General features: G+C 41.2%; 1 long non-coding RNA gene across 1 annotated transcript; it reads left to right on the top strand.

The window, feature by feature from the left end:
- The first annotated feature begins 1,038 nt into the window (after positions 1-1,038).
- LOC134303415 (uncharacterized) lies at positions 1,039-18,952 on the top strand. Its single transcript, XR_010007644.1, has 4 exons — positions 1,039-1,815; positions 10,664-10,799; positions 18,148-18,359; positions 18,507-18,952. It is a non-coding gene; the product is annotated as an uncharacterized LOC134303415 (long non-coding RNA).
- Positions 18,953-20,067: the final 1,115 nt, after the last annotated feature.

Below are 20,067 nucleotides of genomic sequence, written 5' to 3'. Positions count from 1 at the left end.
GTGCTTTTATATGGTAAGTGGAGCTGATAAAATGGACAGTGAGTGTAGAAACAAGGAGGTGGTTTTAATGTTATGGCTGATCTGTGTATAACAAAAATCCATGTGGATGAGGTGACAGTGTGGACCTATAAAAACATTGTACGATGATGGATACGCAAACAGACCTTGTCGTTCGGCAGCGTGTGCTGAAGCAGCATTACTGGACCCTAAATGCAGCATTTGAGACTCCTATAAAGGGCGCTCTGCACCTTAAGAGCCTCTTCAAGAGTTCTGCATCTAAAGCTCCTCATTGACTTCCCATCCCTCACCTCCAATAACACCCGCACGCTAAAAACGTGCTCGCCCAAAACGAATAAAGAGCTCGGCTGCCCCTCTGATGAGCCCGACGAAACAGGCAGCCCAAAGCCTGACTGAGATTTCCCTCTTGCCTCTTGGCTCCTTGGTTTGATTTATTACCCCTGTTCGAACCGGATCCCCTCCTTCGCATCCATTTATTCCTTTGGTTTCTTTTTTTTTTTCAGTTCCTCCTCCTCCTCCTTTTCCTCAGTGCTATCTTATGGCTTACCGCGGCTTAACTGCGCTTGTTCGGAGCCCATCTGGACGAGAACGTGACGATTTGCTTCGCCACAAATCTGGACGGACGTGACAGGATGAGGGTAGATGGCGAGGATGTCGGAATTAGTCATTCACCGGCTCCGATTATAGAGATAGGGAACGTTCCCCAGGGAACAATCAAACAAACAAGAGATTGGAGTGTCCTAATTGAGCCGGGCTGTGTTTGAGAAGTGGAATTTTAATAAAGACAGGCTGCAGAAACTTTCATTTCACATTGTGGTGTGTTTTTGTTTCTCATTTTTAATTAGTGATCGATTGACTACAGCTGGTGACTTCTCTGTGCCCGAATAATGATGGCTATTTTAACTGAATCATTTAGACCGAGCCATATGCTTTACAATAAAAAAGACTTAAGAGCTCAGAAGGTGAATCACAGATTTCTTTTTTATGTCTGTGATCATCAGGTCAGATCTTCAGGTCAGAAGATATTCAGGACACATCTTCAGGACAGAACTTCAGGACAGAACTTCAGGTCAGAACTTCTGGTCAGATCTCTAGGACAGAACTTCAGGTCAGAACTTCAGGTCAGATCTTCAGGACAGAACTTCAGGACAGATCTTCAGGTCAGGACTTCAGGTCAGATCTTCAGGTCAGGACTTCAGGTCAGATCTTCAGGACAACTTCAGGTCAGAACTTCAGGTCAGAACGTCAGGACAGATCTTCAGGACAGATCTTCAGGACAGAACTTCAGGTCAGAACGTCAGGACAGATCTTCAGGACAGATCTTCAGGTCAGATCTTCAGGACAGAACTTCAGGTCAGAACTTCAGGTCAGATCTTCAGGTCAGAACTTCAGGACAGAACTTCAGGTCAGATCTTCAGGACAGAACTTGAGGACATCCTCAGGTCAGAGGGTCATCAGGTCAGAACTTAAGGTTATAAGATTATCATGTAGGAGTCAGATCTTCAGGTAAGAACTTGAGGACAGATCTTCAGATCAAAAGATTATCAGGTCAGAACTTCAGGACAGATCTTCAGGTCAGAGGATCATCAGGTCAGAACTTAAGGTTATAAGATTATCATGTAGGAGTCAGATCTTCAGGTCAGAACTTCAGGTCAGATCTTCAGGTCAGAACTTGAGGACAGTTCTTCAGATCAGAAGATTATCAGGTCAGAACTTCAGGACAGATCTTCAGGTCAGAACATAAGGACAGAACTTCAGGTCAGAACTTCAGGTCAGATCTTCCGGACAGATCTTCAGGTCAGTGATCATTTGGTCAGATTTTTTTGTACAGATTATTTCTGCAAATACAAACGGTGATTTTTTTTGACAATGATAGTATTGCGTACGAAGATTTACGCACTGCTAGACATTATTCCACGTCTGTGTGCAGCTGCCACCAACCAGCCAGTCATGTCTGCTTGTGGCACCAGCTGGCCAATAGCAGAACTGAGATTGGAACTCAGCACTGAGCGTTGCTGTTTTATGTTCCTGGTGTTTAATATCTGACTGCAAAGCCACCGCAATTAAGTACCGAATGTAAATGCAACAAAAAATAACCCTTTTTTTCTCTTTCGCTTATATACAGTATTTCACCCCCGCGACTCTCTACTTACTTCTGCTATCAGATCTAGATATAAATATTTTTTATTTCTTTCTGCAAACTTTTCTCTTTACTGTTCCCATGAGACGTGCAGGATGATGAAGCACAACAATTTCAATTATGGTTTTTTTCAACAACCCAACCCTGTTTATTTATCCAACTAAAAACACCCCCCTCCACCACACCTATCCCGTTCCATAAACCCACCGGCCAGATGATGTTATCTGTGTAATTGGTTTAGTCTGTGGAAAAGAAAAACAGACAATGGTGATAGTTCATATTCACGATGACGCAAATGCCACACACACACACACACACACACACACACACAAAGCACGAAGAGGCGCTCGCTTAAACTGGATCCAAAAAAAAAAAAACAACAACAGTGAAGTCAAGGTAAAATAAGCACCAGCATCCATCCTCGCCCTGGCACCAGCGCCGAGCTGAATCAGCCGCAACACTGATAATGAACTTCAGAGCTTGTTAAAAGCAAATCAAAACGAGAGAATTTTTACACCTCGGGCTACAAAATCTGTCAGGAGGAAACTGGTTCCCCTACTGGTGAAGCACGACTCTGCGGGAATGAAACCATCAGCATTAAATACACTGATCAGCCATAACATTAAAACCACCTCCTTGTTTCTACACTCACTGTCCATTTTATCAGCTCCACTTACCATATAGAAGCACTTTGTAGTTCTACAATTACTGACTGTAGTCTATCTGTTTCTCTGCATACTTTGTTAGCCCCCTTTCACGCTGTTCTTCAATGCTCAGGACCCCCACAGGACCACCACAGAGCAGGTACTATTTAGGTGGTGGATCATTCTCAGCACTGCAGTGACACTGACATGGTGGTGGTGTGTTAGTGTGTGTTGTGCTGGTATGAGTGGAGTTTTTAAACACCGTGTCCACTCACTGTCCACTCTATTAGACACTCCTACCTAGTCAGTCCACCTTGTAGATGTGAAGTCAGAGACGATCGCTCATCTATTGCTGCTGTTTGAGTCGGTCATCTTCTAGACCTTCATCAGTGGTCACAGGACGCTGCCCACGGGGCGCTGTTGGCTGGATTTTTTCGGTTGGTGGATTCTGTTCTCAGTCCAGCAGTGACAGTGAGGTGTTTAAAAACGCCAGCAGCGCTGCTGTGTCTGATCCACTCATACCAGCACAACACACACTAACACACCACCACCATGTCACACAGTGTCACTGTAATGCTGAGAATGATCCACCACCTAAATAATACCTGCTCTGTGGTGGTCCTGTGGGGGTCCTGACCATTGAAGAACAGGGTGAAAGGGGGCTAACAAAGTATGCAGAGAAACAGATGGACTACAGTCAGTAATTGTAGAACTACAAAGTGCTTCTATACGTTAGACGTCTTTTCACAGGTTTTCAAATAATACATTCGTCTCCATAGATGTTCAGCGGGGTGTTAAACTGAGCTATGATGCCGCCACCACCGTGTTTCTAATCTTCACCAGGCATCATTGCTGTTCAGCCCAGAAAATAAAAATTTTTTCTTATTAGACCAAAAAATCCTTCACACGCCTTTCACTCAACCGTGACCTCCGTCTCTCCACTCTGCCATAAAAGCCTGATTTATGCGGCGCTGCAGAGATGTTTGTTCCTCCAACAGGTTCTCTCATCTCCGTGCAGGGTTCTTTCTTACCTCTCTGAAACTTTAGGATGGTTTAATGTTGTGCCAAGCTTCCACCATTTAAAAATAATTGAGGCCTGTATGATTCTGGGGGCACCTAAAACCTTAGATATTGTTTTTTTTAATCTTGCCCTTTTCACAGTTTGAGATCCACAGACAGTTCCAGTTCCTTGGAGTTCATGGATTGATTTTTGTCCTGACAGTGCAGTTTAAATTATCGGCCCTTATAGACCAAGGTGACTTTCCAAACGTGTGGATTCTAAATTGGGTTCTACACACATCTCAAGGATAATTAAGGCAGATCTTTGTGTGTGTGTGTGAATAAAAGACTTAAAAAACAGAAAACAGGCTTTTATTTTGGCATTATGGGTAATCAAGTGTAGTCTAAAATCCTTTAATGTTTCTAGACATAAACAGAGATTTTAAAAAGTACTTGAGTGGCTTTTCTGCAGGCCCTGGTTCTGGTTCCTCTCTAGGTTTCTTCCTGTAGTTTTAAGTGAGGTTCTTCTTGCCACTGTCGCTCTTGGTTTGCTCAACTGGGGGTTTTTGGTCTGTCGGTCCTGGATTCTGTAACGTTGCTTTAGGACAATGCCTATTGGACAAAGCGCTATACTAATAAACTTGACTTGACTTTGTGAGTTATTAGTTGACACATAATGTGTTTGTTATGACTTGAACAGCGATCAGGCTACACTGTTTTATATTTATAAACTATATCACTCACTCACTCACTCACTCACTCACTTTCTTAACCGCTTATCCAGCAGGGTCGCGGGGGGCGCTGGAGCCTATCCCAGCTTTTCAATGGGCGCAAGGATCACTATACTGCGGTTTTACACTGCTGCTAGCTTGTGCTCCTTTTAAACTACAGCGTTCATTAGCCTTACCATGATTTTACAACATACCGTCATTAAAAATGACTTAAATGGATTAATGAGACGCTCCCACGATGTGTGACTTTGTGAATTATTTAAAAACAAATTGTAGGCTAATTAGTGTGTTTTCTCTTTGACGAACGCAGGCTTTGCTGTTCTCACATTTGCATATTCCTCTGTGATTAGTGCTGCCGATTTGCATCTCCAGACTAAATCTGATGAACCAGCAGGTGCTTTCAAAGGCAGTTAGAAACTTCAGCGTTCGGCGTCGGTAACGTTCTGTTAGCTTGTTTCTGTTAGTCTTCTGTTTCATGAGTTGTTCTTACTGTTTGATATTTTCTTGTTACTGCATTAGAGCACTTACAGTTCAGGTCATGTAGGTCAGAAACTTAATGAACTAACTTGTTAAAAAGGGAAAATGTTTCATTTATTTACAGTCAGTGGCAATTCAGAGCGGCCAGTTTATTTATTTGTATGTTTTTGTGAGGTAGGAAAGAAAGAGGAGTAGCCCAAATAAAAACCAACAATCACCGAGCTGAAGGATCAAACCATGCTCCTCAGGACCCCTGGTACTGTGTGGTACCTACACTATCTGCACTACCACCAGGTCCTCCTATATGTTATTAATACTCAAATATATAATATATGAGGCGCCCAGGTGGTGCAGCGGCACAACACACACTAACACACCACCACCATGTCAGTGTCACTGCAGTGCTGAGAATGATCCACCACCTAAATAATACCTGCTCTGTGGTGGTCCTGTGGGGGTCCTGACTATTAAAGAACAGCATGAAAGGGGGCTAACAAAGCATGCAGAGAAACAGATGGACTACAGTCAGTAATTGTAGAACTACAAAGTGCTTCTATATGGTAAGTGGAGCTGATAACATGTACAGTGAGTGTAGAAACAAGGAGGTGGTTTTAATGTTATGGCTGATCTGTATATATATTATATATAATGTAGGTAAATACACATGATTTGAATGAAAAAAGATAAAGCCATGAATTTAAATATTGTGTTTAAATGTTTTCTGCACCAGGATCTATAGCTACCATTTTTGAAGACACGTTACAGCAGTTGCTTATATCCCTCCTTACATCAAACTTTTTCCCATGATAAAAAAGACTCGTTTTGTCTTTTCTCCTAAAATTTACATGATCGCTTTAATCCTGAATGAAGGAACCCAGACGCCAACGGGGAGCGTGAGTGACACCACGACAAAAACAAAGCGAGAGAAAACAAACACTTTAAATCCAAAATCAATGTAAGAGAGGATTAAATGGACCAAATCTAGACCTAATAACACCTAGACTTTAACAAACTGAATTAATTAAAGGGTTTGCTAAAAGTTTTAGAACATTTTATGAGGTGCTTAAGGACCTTCAATAAAGTGCATGGTACAATTACATAGTCATACACGATCTGTGGCATCTCAAACCGAACGAACGTATTTCATTTAGGATTTTTATTTATGTATATAATGATGGGACGAAGAATTCTGACCACTTGCTTTTATGCTGTCATGTTTGCTGTCATTGTTCTCTGGCATCAGTCAGTCATGGCAGCGCAACACATTGTCAGCAGTTTGTGGTTTGTTTCTCCTCAGATGTCAGACGTCTTACCGACAGTATTTAGTTTGGAGCGATTTTCTCCTCCCATCACTGAAAAAATTGATGACAAAATCATTGTTTTTCCATTCTTGTATCTCAGAAAGATCCAGTCAGAAAATATACACCGATCAGGCATAACATTAAAACCACCTCCTTGTTTCTGCTCCACTTGCCATATGGAAGCACTTTGTAGTGCCTTTCATGCTGTTCTTTAATAGTCAGGACCACCATAGGACCACTACAGAGCAGGTATTATTTAGGTGGTGGATCATTCTCAGCACTGCAGTGACACTGACATGGTGGTGGTGTGTTAGTGTGTGTTGTGCTGGTATAAGCAGATCAGACACAGCAGCACTGCTGGAGTTTTTAAACACCTGGACTTTCACTGCTGGACTGAGAATCGTCCACCAACCAAAAATTTCCAATCTACAAGGTGGACCAACTAGGTATAGAGTGGACAGTGAGTGGACACGGTATTTAAAAACTCCAGCAGCGCTGCTGTGTCTGCTGTGTGCCGTTCTTTCTGGACTACTTGATGTGATAAGAACAACGTCCAGAACTCATTAACAGACCTTATTCTGTTAAAACTGGACTGAGTGATAAAGAACTTTAATTAAATCCTTCATGCTTTTCACTTGATTACTTTTGTTAAAAATAATCGAATCTATACATATCTCGTCTTTATATTTAATCAAATTCTAATTAACTCTTATCAATTTTCTAGACCACCAAAGGAGGATGGGTCGTGCTGATGATTATCTGGTTATTATGAAGGTTTTGTGCTTGTAATTTTTATGCAGTTGCCCATGCTCTTGCCCTGGGCTTGCTCGTCAGGGGTGGTGGAATCTGTAAAGTCACTTTGAGACAAAATCCAAATAAATTTGACTTGACTTGAATATTTATTTGCTTATTGTTTCAGAAATCTGAGTTTTGCTTTTAATTAAACTGGGTTAAAAGGCAATAAAAGAATGCTAATGGGAATACAGCACAAACAGATCAATGTTTATATTAGATTATGAGAAACTGTGATACTGGGTGGAAAAGAAGCTATCATTTATTATTTATTTCACCATACAGCCAAATTGCAAAAAATACAGCGGAGTGTTTAAAACCCAGCCTGTGATTCGTAGCGCACATGCTGTTCTACAGCAGCTGTTCATCACAATACTAACTTCTAACCCAGGTATTCATGTTTTATTAGAAGGCACGAGGAAGAATGAGCACAACTTTTCATGTCTGATTGCTGTTTCATTGCTGTGATTGCTGTGGTTAGCAGGGAACACTTGGCCTTCCGGACCTCGCCATTCTGGATGCTGCAATTGTTTTTAAACTGTGTGATTGCATCTGAGTTGTAACTATTATGGAGCGATTCTTACATGCGCGTGTTGATTTTTATATCTGCTGTTAAAAATATAAAAATGCTGGTACGACTGCTGTCGTTTGCTTCAGGTCAGGATTAATGTGCTTGTGTAGTAAAAGTGTGGGTGTGTACGTGTGTGTTTGATGACTTTACGTCCGCCGATAGCAGTTGTTTTACTTCAGGGGCCGCTTTTTAATGCTGATGTTTGTTGTTTTTATGGAGCAGGATAGAGTTGATAGTAGTGTTGATGTTATGTCTAGTGCTACTTGTGTTTTTATAGTTGATTTTATGGTGCAGTGTGTTTGATGTTGGACTTCTGCTTTGCTCTCTCAGGAACTCATTTCGATGTCCAGCAATGTGTAAAATCTATGAGGATCCAAATTGTGTTTAGTCGGGTTGAGTTTCCATGCCCAACTTGCTAAAGTTTCCTATGCGGAACAGGAAGCATTCATTAGTGGGGTCCAAAGCACAACCCTGTTGGTCTCTGGAGCAATGACAAAACGTTCTTTGGAATTAAAACTGAACTACTTACTTAATACCACGATTTGACATCCACGTTACGACAGGCAGCTTAAATTACTGTATAATAAGAGTAAATACTGTCTAACCCAGAGTCTAAGGGTCGCGAGCCGAATAAAATCGGTCGCAGAGAAAAATAATACTAATTAAATGAACTTGTGTGTGATCGCCCCCTTGTGGAGGCTTTATGTTACATCTTGTAAACCACAGTGGAACCAGATTGTACAGAGAGAGTAAAATGCATTCTTGTGCTGCCTGGGTGGAAAAGAAAGTCTAATTATATTACTCCAGTCTTACTCAGTTTACACTGTCTGTTACATTCAGATTTCTCTTGAGTCTGAATCTCAGCTCTGCTATCAGCCAGCCGGGCACCTGTACAGACAATAATCGGCTTGTCCGGGGTAGAGAGGGTGAAGGGATCCCTCATAACTGCTGCAATTAAGGCCTTTGCCTGCTGATCGATGATGCTTGTACAATGAGATGGAGGACAATTGAGATTGGTGCATGACCCTCCATGCATGATATGTATTTGCATATGAACCCGCATCGTGCAGGTGAAAAGAAGTGGTCAGCGGTCAGCTACTGCAGGGTTTTTCAAACTGTTTTCAGGTAACACACATTTTGTCCATGATTTTTACCGCGACCCAGACAACACAAACAATGCATCAAAAAAAAAAAAACATAGAGCAAAATAAACTTAATGAATAAATAGGTGGTCTGGTCCCACTGTGGTTTACAAGATTACAAGGGGGCATTCGTGTACAAGTTAATTTTATGTTTATGTGCCTGTTAAAATTGGTTGGGAGTTAATTATTATTATTTTTCTCTATGACCCATTTTTTGGTTTGAACAACCCTGAGCTACTGCACACATGAGAGGGGTGTGTGAAATATGATTTAGTATTTAGATACGACTAGATTGGGAGGGATGCATTAAAAAATCTGCAGTCCTGTTAATGTCCTTTATAGCATTGTGTAGCTCATTTATAGGCTAATGATTTTTTAAAGCCAAGTAGTTTATCTCGACCTCTTTGTTTAGCTGATACAGGACTTTTGTTAATCCCTAAAATCACTCACAGCTCAGCCAGAGGAAATCGCCCCTAAAGTCCAGAATAGAGTCCCAAAGATATAAAGAGTTCAAGCTTAAGATGGTGAGATGATAAAAGAAGACAAAGATTACAGTTGACTGGATTGGAGGAATTTATTGGCATGATCGTGGAAGAACAAGGAACAGAGCTGTGGGCCTCCCTTTATGCTGCTCTAGTCCCCGCCACATCTTAAGCAACCACATGACTCAGGATTTAATGCACAAGAAGCATAACACTAATATTCAGGAAAAAGAACAGTTAGGGCATTTGGGGACAGCGGTTGTCTAGTGGATAGAGCTTTGGGCTATCAGACAGAAGATTGTCCTACTATGCACTCTGACCCCAGCTTCCAAAAAAAATTGGGATAATGTCTTAAATAAAGGCTTTCTTCTTCTTCTTCTTCTTCTTTGGGTGGTGCAGCAGTAAAACACACTAGCACACCAGTGCTGACATCTCGAACCCGCATGTTCAAGTCTCAGCTCATTGGAGGGTGGGAGTGCCGGAGGGGATTCCACATGAGTGCTGCAATTACGACCTCTGCTGGCTGATCGATGAAGACTATAATAGAGGTTGATGCATGACTCTCCATGCGCGATACGGATCCCCAAACGAACCCGCCTCTTTCAGGTGAAACGAAGCATACGTGTCGGAGAGGGGGTGTTAGTCACGGGTCTCCTCGGTCGGGAGGTCTGCAGCACTAGAGGGAAAGGTAATGCGATCAGGTAATCTGATACGACTAGATTGGGAGGAAAATTGGAGTTGCAGAAATCATTGAAACAGAGCTGCATCCGAGTTCGGAACGGGAACCAAAGCACATCGTGGTCTCTGGAGTAATCCAACAAACAATCCATGGTTTACTGGTGCATACAATGTGAAACGAAGGACACCAGGGCAGGAGAAAGTGTCACAGTGACGAATGATGAACACTGGAGTGAGAAAGCCTGGTAATGCTCTTTTTTACCGAGTAGGACATTTTTCCTTCAGATCAGAATCCGCTGCTGCTGCTGACTCAGATCCAAAGTGTTTTCACACAATACCCATAATCATCCTCTGAACCACACTCACAAAGCTGTTAGCGGCTATAAAAATGCAGTGTTGTATATGTGTTGTAAAAAACAGAGAGAGAAACAAAGAGCGCCAATTTATCCTGATATTAAACTACTATTAAAGAAAAATAACATTTGGTTGGAAGAATCTCTTGCTCAAGTTTCTTGTTAGTGAGTGGTGTGGTTTGTTTATTTATTAGGATTTTAACATCATGTTTTACACTGTGGTTACATTCATGACAGGAACGGTAGTTACTCATTACACAAGGTTATATATCAAACACAGTCATGGACAATTTAGTATCTCCAATTCACCTCACTTGCACGTCTTTGGACTGTAGGAGGAAACCGGAGTTCCCAGAGTAAACCCATGCAGGCACAGGGAGAACATGCAAACTCCACACAGAAAGGACCCGGACCGCCGCACCTGGAGATCGAACCCAGGACCTTCTTGCTGTGAGGCCACCGTGCCGCCCGGTGAGTAATATAGCTTACACTGATTATAAAGCACATCCGGACTGCTGACCTGTTCAGGGTGTTTCTGAGTGCCTTGCGCCCATTGAGAGTTGGGAAAGGCTCCAGCACCTGAAAATTTAAACCTATTGTAACGATCAGGAGTCACAAAAGGATTGAGAGCTTAATACGTTTTCACAGGGCTGTAAGTTGATAGTCATTATGCAGATACTGTAAGGGTGCAGTCACATGAGAAGTGGCAAAATCGCTTTTGCTTCGGCTGTGTCGTTGTCTCCTGTGGAGTGCGGCACATTGCGCTTGCGATTTTTACTCTTGCCTTGGAGCTCAAACTTTACCTGAGTGAACCCAGTTTGCCGCTGACCTTTGCAAAGCTCCTCCAATGAGACGAACTGTTTAATATGACGTAGTAAAAGCGATTCATGTAGTACGAACGAAGCTTAATGTGACTTATTGTACTAAAACAACAAGTGAAGAATTTTATTAGTGGAGGAACTTATGAGCAGTAATAATGAAGAGAAGTTTAGTTCTCCTGTCTCCTTCTTTTACTACATTAAACCACGTTAAGCTTTATTTTTAACCAGAAGCGTTTTAGACTCTGGGAGAAGCTGATTCTGATTCTTACAATTTCTTAGAACCTCGAGCTGTAACACAAGTTTAAAAGTGTAACAGGGAGGAAAATCCAGATAAACACAGATGCATGTGGAGCTTTGGCTGGAATTGATGTTTATTAGACATTAGATTCGTCTCATATTCGTACTTTGATGACGTTTTACCACAGCAACTACTCCATTAACAGGATTGACAGAATCCAGACCCCATATTTCTGGATGAATATTGCACCACCCCTTGACACTCCGTTCCTGAAGCTTCCCACAACATGATCAGCCCATCAGGCAGAAGTGTTTCGAAAGTCCGTCCACACAACAGCATGGTGTCCCCACCCGCCCGGCTCTGGGTCTCGGGGCCAGGCTGAAGCCATCTCAGCAGAAGTGGGTTCGCTCGTTTATCACCGCCCGGTGACTAATGAAGGTGACGGTGGGTTCTGACAGCCGCCTGAGTAACAGCCCGACACCAACCCACTCCTTTAGGTCTCAGCCGGCTGCTTAAGCAAACATAATGTGGCCACATCAGAGGAGTAACGACTTTCTTTATGCGAGGCCGATTCTTCAGGTAACACAATCCTTCTTCACCGAGGCACCACGAAGCCTGACTCGACAGCCAAAGAGTGTAAGAACTGATGGTGGCATTTATTATGAGTCAACACTTAACAAAAGGCCACTCTATTATCATTTTTTTATTTGATTTAGCAAACTGCAGCAGTTAAACAGACATTTGTTCACTAAATAGAAGGAAATGCTTTCCAGGTCATGAAAAAATGCTTAAGAATTATTAATTTGTCTGTGATGTATGAGAATTCTGTCTCTGAAAGGTTTTTGCAAGAGAAGCAAGAAAGGCAATTTAGAGATGTCAGTCCTTTTATTGGTTTATTTTTGAAATAAATTTGCATTTAAGAGAATAAAAGACCCTATACTAACACTGGAAAAGCAATAGACTCTAGTACCTGTTTCTCTAAAAACAATTTAAAGAAGTCAGTCCTTTATTGGCATGTTTTGTGGGGAGGTAAAAAATGGCCATTTAGAGAATAAAAAAACCCTATACTAACACTGAAAGAGCATAAAACTCCAGACTGCTAGACTATGGTGTTACAGATTGAACCCATGACCCTGAAGCTGTACACCACCAACATTACCTGCTAAATTCTCTAAAACAATTTAGAGATGTCAGTCCTTTTATTGGTTTATTTTTGGGAGAAATTTGCAGTTTACAGAATAAAAAACCTATACTAACTTTGAAAGAGCATAAAAACTCCACATTTATAGACTCTAGTACCACAGATTGAACCCAGAACCCTGAACCTGTGCACCACCAACACTACCTGCTAAATTCTGCAAATAAATGTAGAGATGTCAGTCCTTTTATTGGTTTATTTTTGGGAGAAATTTGCAGTTTAGAGAATTAAAAAAAACCTATACGAACATTGGACGAGCATAAAACTCCAGACTGCTAAATTATGGTGTCACAGACTGAACCCAGGACCCTGAAGCTGTGCACTCTCCCAACACTACCTGCTGAATTCTCTAGAACAATTTAAAGTCCTTCCTTAAAGTCAGTCCTTTATTGGCATGTTTTTTTTTTGTGTGTTTAAAAAATGGCCATTTAGAGAATAAGAAAACCCTATACTAACACTGAAAGAGCAAAAAACTCCAGACTGCTAGACTATGGTGTTGATTGAACCCATGACCCTGAAGCTGTACACCAACACTACCTGCTAAATTCTCTAAAACAATTTAAAGAAGTCAGTCCTTTTACTGGTTTATTTTTGGGAGAAATTTGCAGTTTGAAGAATAAAAAAACCTATACTAACTTTGAAAGAGCATAAAACTCCAGAGCTGTGCAACACCAACACTACCTACTGCATCATCAGTGACCAGTTGTGTAAGAGAAGCCAATCCTAACTGGCATATGGACATTCAGACTAACTTGGGGACACCGGTGCCACAGATTAAAACCTTGACCCTGGAGCTGTGCAGCACCAACACTACACTACCTGCTGTATTACCAAGGTACCTGAATTAAACATCTGAAAAACCATGCAGACCGAATAAACATTAAGTTCAGTGATTAGAAAGTTCACGAATGAACTGGATGGTGCGGTGCACCGTATTTTCCCGGGTCAGTTAATTGATGGGAACATTTTCCCCTCGAGAGGCGTCACGCTGGTTTGTTTCACTTTGTGAGAGATTTAATTACAGCCGGGGTGTAATTGATTCTTCCTCCACAGACTTTGTACACTGTATGTATATACTTTATGTTTTGGTTAGTAGCCGGTGTGTGTTTGTGGGTGTGGGGAGTGTGGGGGGGTTAATTACAGATAATTGGCGTTATATAACGATCTATCATTGATCCCGACGTCGTGATCATTTAGCGGACGGCGCCGCCTCTGACTCGTTCAGAACAATGTGTTTTACGTTTGACTGAAAGTGATCCTGCGACGTCGTTGCCGGTCGTCGTAGGCGTGATAAATAACTCGGTGTCGAACGTGGTGTTCCGTTCTTCCTCACGGACGTGTTTTTTCCTCCAGTTTGTAATTTTTTTAATGGAACGGCTGACCGGATCAGGTCGGGTAATTGCTCGTAAAATAAGCCGTCTCTCGGCGACCTTGTTATTCGCTGACGATGACAAAGCCTTCGTAACCAATCCAGACTGCGGCTGACCTAAAATAATGTTGCGATGACATTTCTAAATGTCTCTGTGTGTGTGTGTGTGTGTGTGTGTGTGTGTGTGTGTGTGTGTGTGTGTGTGTGTGTGTGTGATAGAGGGAGGGAGGGAGTGGGTGGATTGGGGATCTGTATTACAGGTATAGTGTTGGGTTTTTTAACTTAGATGCTTTATAAGAGCTCCTGAAGGCACAGAAATCCCATTTAGAGGCTAAATGTAGATTAAACATTCACAGCAAATGTAGTGAATTCAAAATGATACAAAAATAAATGCCATCCAAAACTTTGGTCAGTATTTGTGAGACAATTTTGGCTAAAATAATAATAAAAAAAACACTTAATGAGGTTCATGACAGATGACATAAATATACAACTAAGTGCCACAAACATCCGATTATTGTAGCCTTTTAACACTTGAAAAATACCAAACATAATCCATTTTTATTTCATTTTATAGTCTTTCTCTCACCATAATGGTCCCAAACGTATAACCTGCTTAGATACTCATACATCTACAGCCTGTTCAGGGTCATCGTGAGTCCAATTCCACTAAAAAACACATTCATCCACTCAAACACTCACTAACTTACACTAAGGAGTAATTTAGAGTCATTAGAGTAACCTTCTGCATGCTTTGGAGGACACTGGGTGAACATACAGAACCCAGAGGAGAAAGGGATGTGGGTGAGGTGCAGTTTGACGGAAAGTGCAGTTCTCTTTGAAGCGTTACCTGCGCCTCATCAAGCGTTACTCGCTACACCCGGGATCAACACTTGTTAAGCCCACCTGGGACTCTAAGCTGAGCCATCTGATTGATTGATTTACATTCGCGGCATTTAGCTGACGCTTGATCCAAAGCGACTTAGAATCAGGGACAAAGGACCGGATGTGGGTCTCTCTCTGTCAGAATGCGATTACGACCTCTGTCGGCTGATTAGAGGCGCCTGCACAGGGATGAGGAAGAGTGCCCTTAGGGTGTGTCTCTCCGCATGCAACACTAGGTGGCGCCACACTCATAAATGTGTGGGTGGCAAAATGCATCTGGCTTGCTGCTCATATGTCGTAGGGGATATGGGTTAGCTTCGATCTCCTCGGTCAGGGCGGGGTTCGGCATAGACAGAGAGGAAGCACGATGCAAACTGAACAATTGGATGTGCTAAAAGGGGGAGAGAAAGAATAATAAAAAAAAAGAATCAGGACTGAACACAGTTTGAGCAATTGAGGGTTAAGGGCCTTGCTCAGGGGTCCAACAGTGGGAAGTCCAATACCTTAACTGCTGAGCTACTTATGCCCCCATGTGATGTGATTAATTCTAGTCTAGTTTTATGGGGTCAAGGTTCAACCAATGTTCCCGAGTCACTAGGGCTGGCGTCTTAATAAGACAATTTATATATACAGAGTGTCGCTCAGTCCAGACTGTATCATTGCATTATTGCCCTTCGTCCAGTGTTTCTGTGTGGCGCCGGACTGAATGTGACCCTGACCTAAAGAAAGCGATTAGTAGAAATAAATAAAAGAAGAAATTAATGAATAGATGCTTTATAGAACCCGTTATAATATTAGATTGCACGTTCTTTGCACATGATCAAGTATCCACTATTTTACACCCACAAACCTTCTTTAGTTAATTATCCATCACTGATTAAAATACACTGATGGAAACAATTAAACAAACAAGATTTTGTTTGAATGGTCTGAGGCTAACTGTGTTAGCTTAGTAAGAGAAACTGCGGTGAAATAATCATCGTAATCTTGAAGTAGTGCGTCTAAATAATCTGCCTTATGATTTCGTTTAGTCATCTTTTTAGAATGCTCTCTACTGAGGCAGCTGCCCAGGTATAGGCAGCAAGGCAGCTCACTAAGTTTTCAGACAGACTAGTCTGAGAGTCTTGACTGAAAGCAGCAGCAGTTCTTGACACAGAAGGAAACAGAAGCTGATTGGTTGGGGCAACACTGGACATCGTGTTCTATTCAAAAATCACCCCGTGTGCTGGTGCGTCCATCGTCCTGCATCACTAAGCAACATTAATCATTGCTCGCTGCCTGTTTCCCCATGCTGGGTGTTCTTAAAAACAACTTACTTCAAATGTTTTACAATCCAATAAGCTTGTAAGCAGGTTGGTACAGTCGAGAGATCGAACACTCAGCAGTGGTGAACTGGCATATTAGCCACTTTTTTTAAATGGCTGATATTATATATATACTTTTTTTTTCAACCGTATCACCTTTAGAACCTTTAATTCATGCTCTTAAATCATATACACATTTTTATGGCAGCAAGTTCAGTTTCATTTCTGTTAGCAAGTAGGTCAGGGCTGTCAGCGGCTGAATCAATGAGCGAAGCGGAAATAAAAGGACACGAAAAAGTGAAGGTTGCTTTGTCATTCACTGATGACTTGATTGGCACCAAGTAATTATCATCCCACACAACTACTGATAATTACTGACGTTACGTTCCGTTGGATTGACAGACGGAAAGGTCTGAAGTGCTGAATAGGACTGGTTACCTCTTCTAATCATGAATTCATAATGAAAAACTTGTATTTTTTTTTTCTTTTTTTATGATCTTTGATCCTGAAAATTTCCTTTGTTTTAAAGATTTGTTTTTGAGGCTTTAACCCAGGACGGCTCTCATCTTCGTTCTGCAAGTGCTTAATGACAATGAATTAGGCTTGAGCAATAATTTAATTTCAATAAAACAATTAGCGTCTGTGTAATTGTCGTCATGCAAGCTGTGAAGGTGGATGATCAGGCTTCATGGAGAGTTTTTAATTCTGATAATGAATATTAACCAAGGAGTTATTTTTATGTAAACATTTTTCTGTCATCTTATTATGCCCTTGTTAATCCTTATACCTGCCGCCCTGCTGATTCCAGGTATTAACATCCTCACATTCTTTATTCAAAGTGTTGTGCTGTTCAGAAACAATGAAATGATATTTAAATTAAAACATAAAAGTGGTTGGACATGAGCTTGTTGGGCATCCCATTAGAAATCACATCCAGCAATATATTATTTCTAGCCTTTTTGTAGGGTCCTTAAATCTTCTGCAGTTAAATCCTTATACCTGGTGCCCTGTTGGTTTCCCCAGTACAAACTTCTGACTGGGGAACCTTGTCCACTCCCCAATAAAAATAAATTAACTGTAACAGTAACCAAAAGCAAAGTTCAACCAATGCTCCCAAGGCACTAGGGCTGGGATCTTAATAAGACAATTTACATATACTTAAATCTTCTTCTGTTAAATCCTTATACCTGCTGCCCTGTTGGTTTCCCCACTACAAACTTCTGATGTTTAAATCTACGTGATCTCTTTCATTTGATTAATTGGCTTGATACTAAAGCATAAAAGTGGTTGGACACTAGCTTGTTGGGCATCCAATTAGAATCCCCATTTAACTTTGTCCACTCCCTAATAAAAATCTATTATTTCTAGCCTTTTTTGTGGGGTCAAAAAATCATTTAAACAGCAACCAAAAGCGAAGTTAAACCAATGCTCCCAAGGCACTATGGCTGGCGTCTTAATAAGACAATTTACATATACAGAGTGGCGTCCATAAATCTTCTACTGTTAAATCCTTATACTTGGAATTTGTATCATTCTTTATTTGAACTGTTGTGCTCTTCAGAAACAACTGATTTTAAAATCTACATGATCTGTTGTGTTTGATTTGTATGTTGGATGCTTAGGCCTGGCTCGTAATTAACATCCCAACTAATCCCAAAGACGTTTTGACCACAGGACTTGCTGGAGAATTTGTTTTATGTGATTGATTTCATGCACTTGATTGAAATGGTTGTGATTGACGTGTGTTCATACAAACATTGAATCAAACTGTCAAAAAAGGTGCAGTGGTTACTGAAGCACAGAACAGGGGGGTGAATTTTGGTCTTTCCTAGGAAACGAATGTAAAAGATGAGTCAAAACGATACTAATCCCAGCACAGTAACAATACAGTACAGAAAAATGTGGGTGATGTCTATATGCAAAACTTATTACGTAACTACTTTCTCCTCATGCCTCTGCCACTCCTCCTCCGTTTAACTCCGGCCCATGGTGCATATTGCTCAGCCCGAGTTCTTCCCAGCCATTTTGCACTCCATCTTTCGAAGCCTCACTTTCTCTGAGAGTAAACGCCGAAAAGCAACAACAGCAACATGGACGGAAAAGCACCTGGAAGATCAATGTCTGCTGATGCCCCCACCTACCTGGCCTGGTCCATCTTTAGTACGCTCTGCTGCTGTATGCCGATTGGAATTGTTGCTATTGTATTTTCCTGCAGGGTAAGTACAGTAATCTATTCTTTATTAGTAGCTTTTATTTTATTCATTCTTCTTGTGCAAATTTGTAAAAAAAAAAAAAAAAAAAAAAGTTCAGAATAATAATTAAAAACATAAATAAACCCTTTTTTTCTTTCTGTTAAATCATAGGCTGACACAGCTAACACTATTGGAGATGCAACAAGAGCTAGCGCACATTCCCGGATGGCAAAGAAACTGAATATTGCATCGTTGGTCATTGGCATCATCGCTTTAGTTATTGTTATCGCCATCTATGCCACCATGCTCTCTCGGTTGAACCACTGAGCAACCCGATATCTCTGACGCAGCTCCTTTCCTTGGATTTACAGGCGGCTGAAGTCGGCAATGTAAATGCTTTTAAAGTTTTAAAATTCAAGCCAAAAAAGTGGTCAAAAATGTCTTTCTTTTACTTTAATGTTTTTTTCACTTTTAAGTGCATTTCTATTTTGTGGTTAACCCTTTCTATTTTTATATAAATACATTTTGTATTCATTTCACATAAGAAACCTTCTTTATATCAAAGTATGGACTTTATTTTTTCACCAAATTAAATAAAATGTAAAAATGTTACCCAATTTAGTGTCTTTGTTTTTTTACTTTTGTTCGAAAGCTCTGAATATCAACATACAGACTTACATTTTTATTACAGACGTGTACAAAAGACTAAATAAGGATGAATAAAAGAACTTTAGTTATTTGATGTCTAAAAGGCAAAACTTTTTTTGAGTGAGTGTTTCGTCTGGATTGTTTTTGTGTGTGCGCGTGTGTGGGGGGGAGTGTGTGCGCATGTGTGTGTGTGTGTGTGTGTGTGTGTGTTGAGTCCTTGTTTACTCTTTTCGCTCGCATTGCAACCCCACTGAGCCATAGATGAGTCTGGAGAGTGAAATGAACAATTAGTCGAGGCAATTAAAAGTGCTCTCACACAAAGAGCCACGGGGGGGGGGGGGGGGGGGGGGGGGAACCTCTCCGATAAAATCGAGCAGAAATGTCACAGAAAGAAAAAGATGAAGAGAAGAATATCTGGGATTTTGTTCTGCTGCGGTTGACCAGCTCTCATAAAGGAACCAATCAGAGCCAAGGAGTAATGTAAACTGATATTAAAGTTTTTTTTATTTCATTATTATATTTTTTCTCTGCGACCCATTTCTGGGGGGTTTAAAATTCCCTGCTGTGTGACTGTTGAGTCTGGGAGTGGACTGGTCAAATGAAACTATATATAGTGCTTTTTTTGTGTGTGTTTATGGTGGACGCTGTCTTAAATCAGTTCTACAGATTCTATAAGCCGCGGGCAACAGAGGGAGGAAAAGACTCCCCGGATATTACAGGGAAGAAACCTTGTGAGGAACCAGACTCATCAGGGATCTCCGTCCTCCCTGGACCTGCTCTCCTAGTGGACGGGAGGGTACTCTGTCTAGTAATTATACCATGCTGGCCTCATAGGTGTGTGGATAGGAACAATGTGCACCTCTTAAAGTGCACAAATCTGCCTAATCAGAAGGACCAGGGCAGTTCAGGAAGTAGGTAGTGAATACATTTGGACCTAATTAGTTTGTTAAATGTAATTTGTATAATAGTATAATCCTCAACACACACACACACACACACACTCACTCACACACTTTCATTAACAATGTTTAGAAATTTAGTTTGTTGGTAAATATGAAATTTTCTCCATATTAAACATGGCAGC

This window comes from Trichomycterus rosablanca, chromosome 26 (assembly GCF_030014385.1).
Source record: "Trichomycterus rosablanca isolate fTriRos1 chromosome 26, fTriRos1.hap1, whole genome shotgun sequence".
Lineage (NCBI taxonomy): Eukaryota > Metazoa > Chordata > Actinopteri > Siluriformes > Trichomycteridae > Trichomycterus > Trichomycterus rosablanca.
The sequence above is the reverse complement of the archived record's forward strand: the minus strand, read 5'-3'. Positions and strand labels throughout refer to the sequence as shown.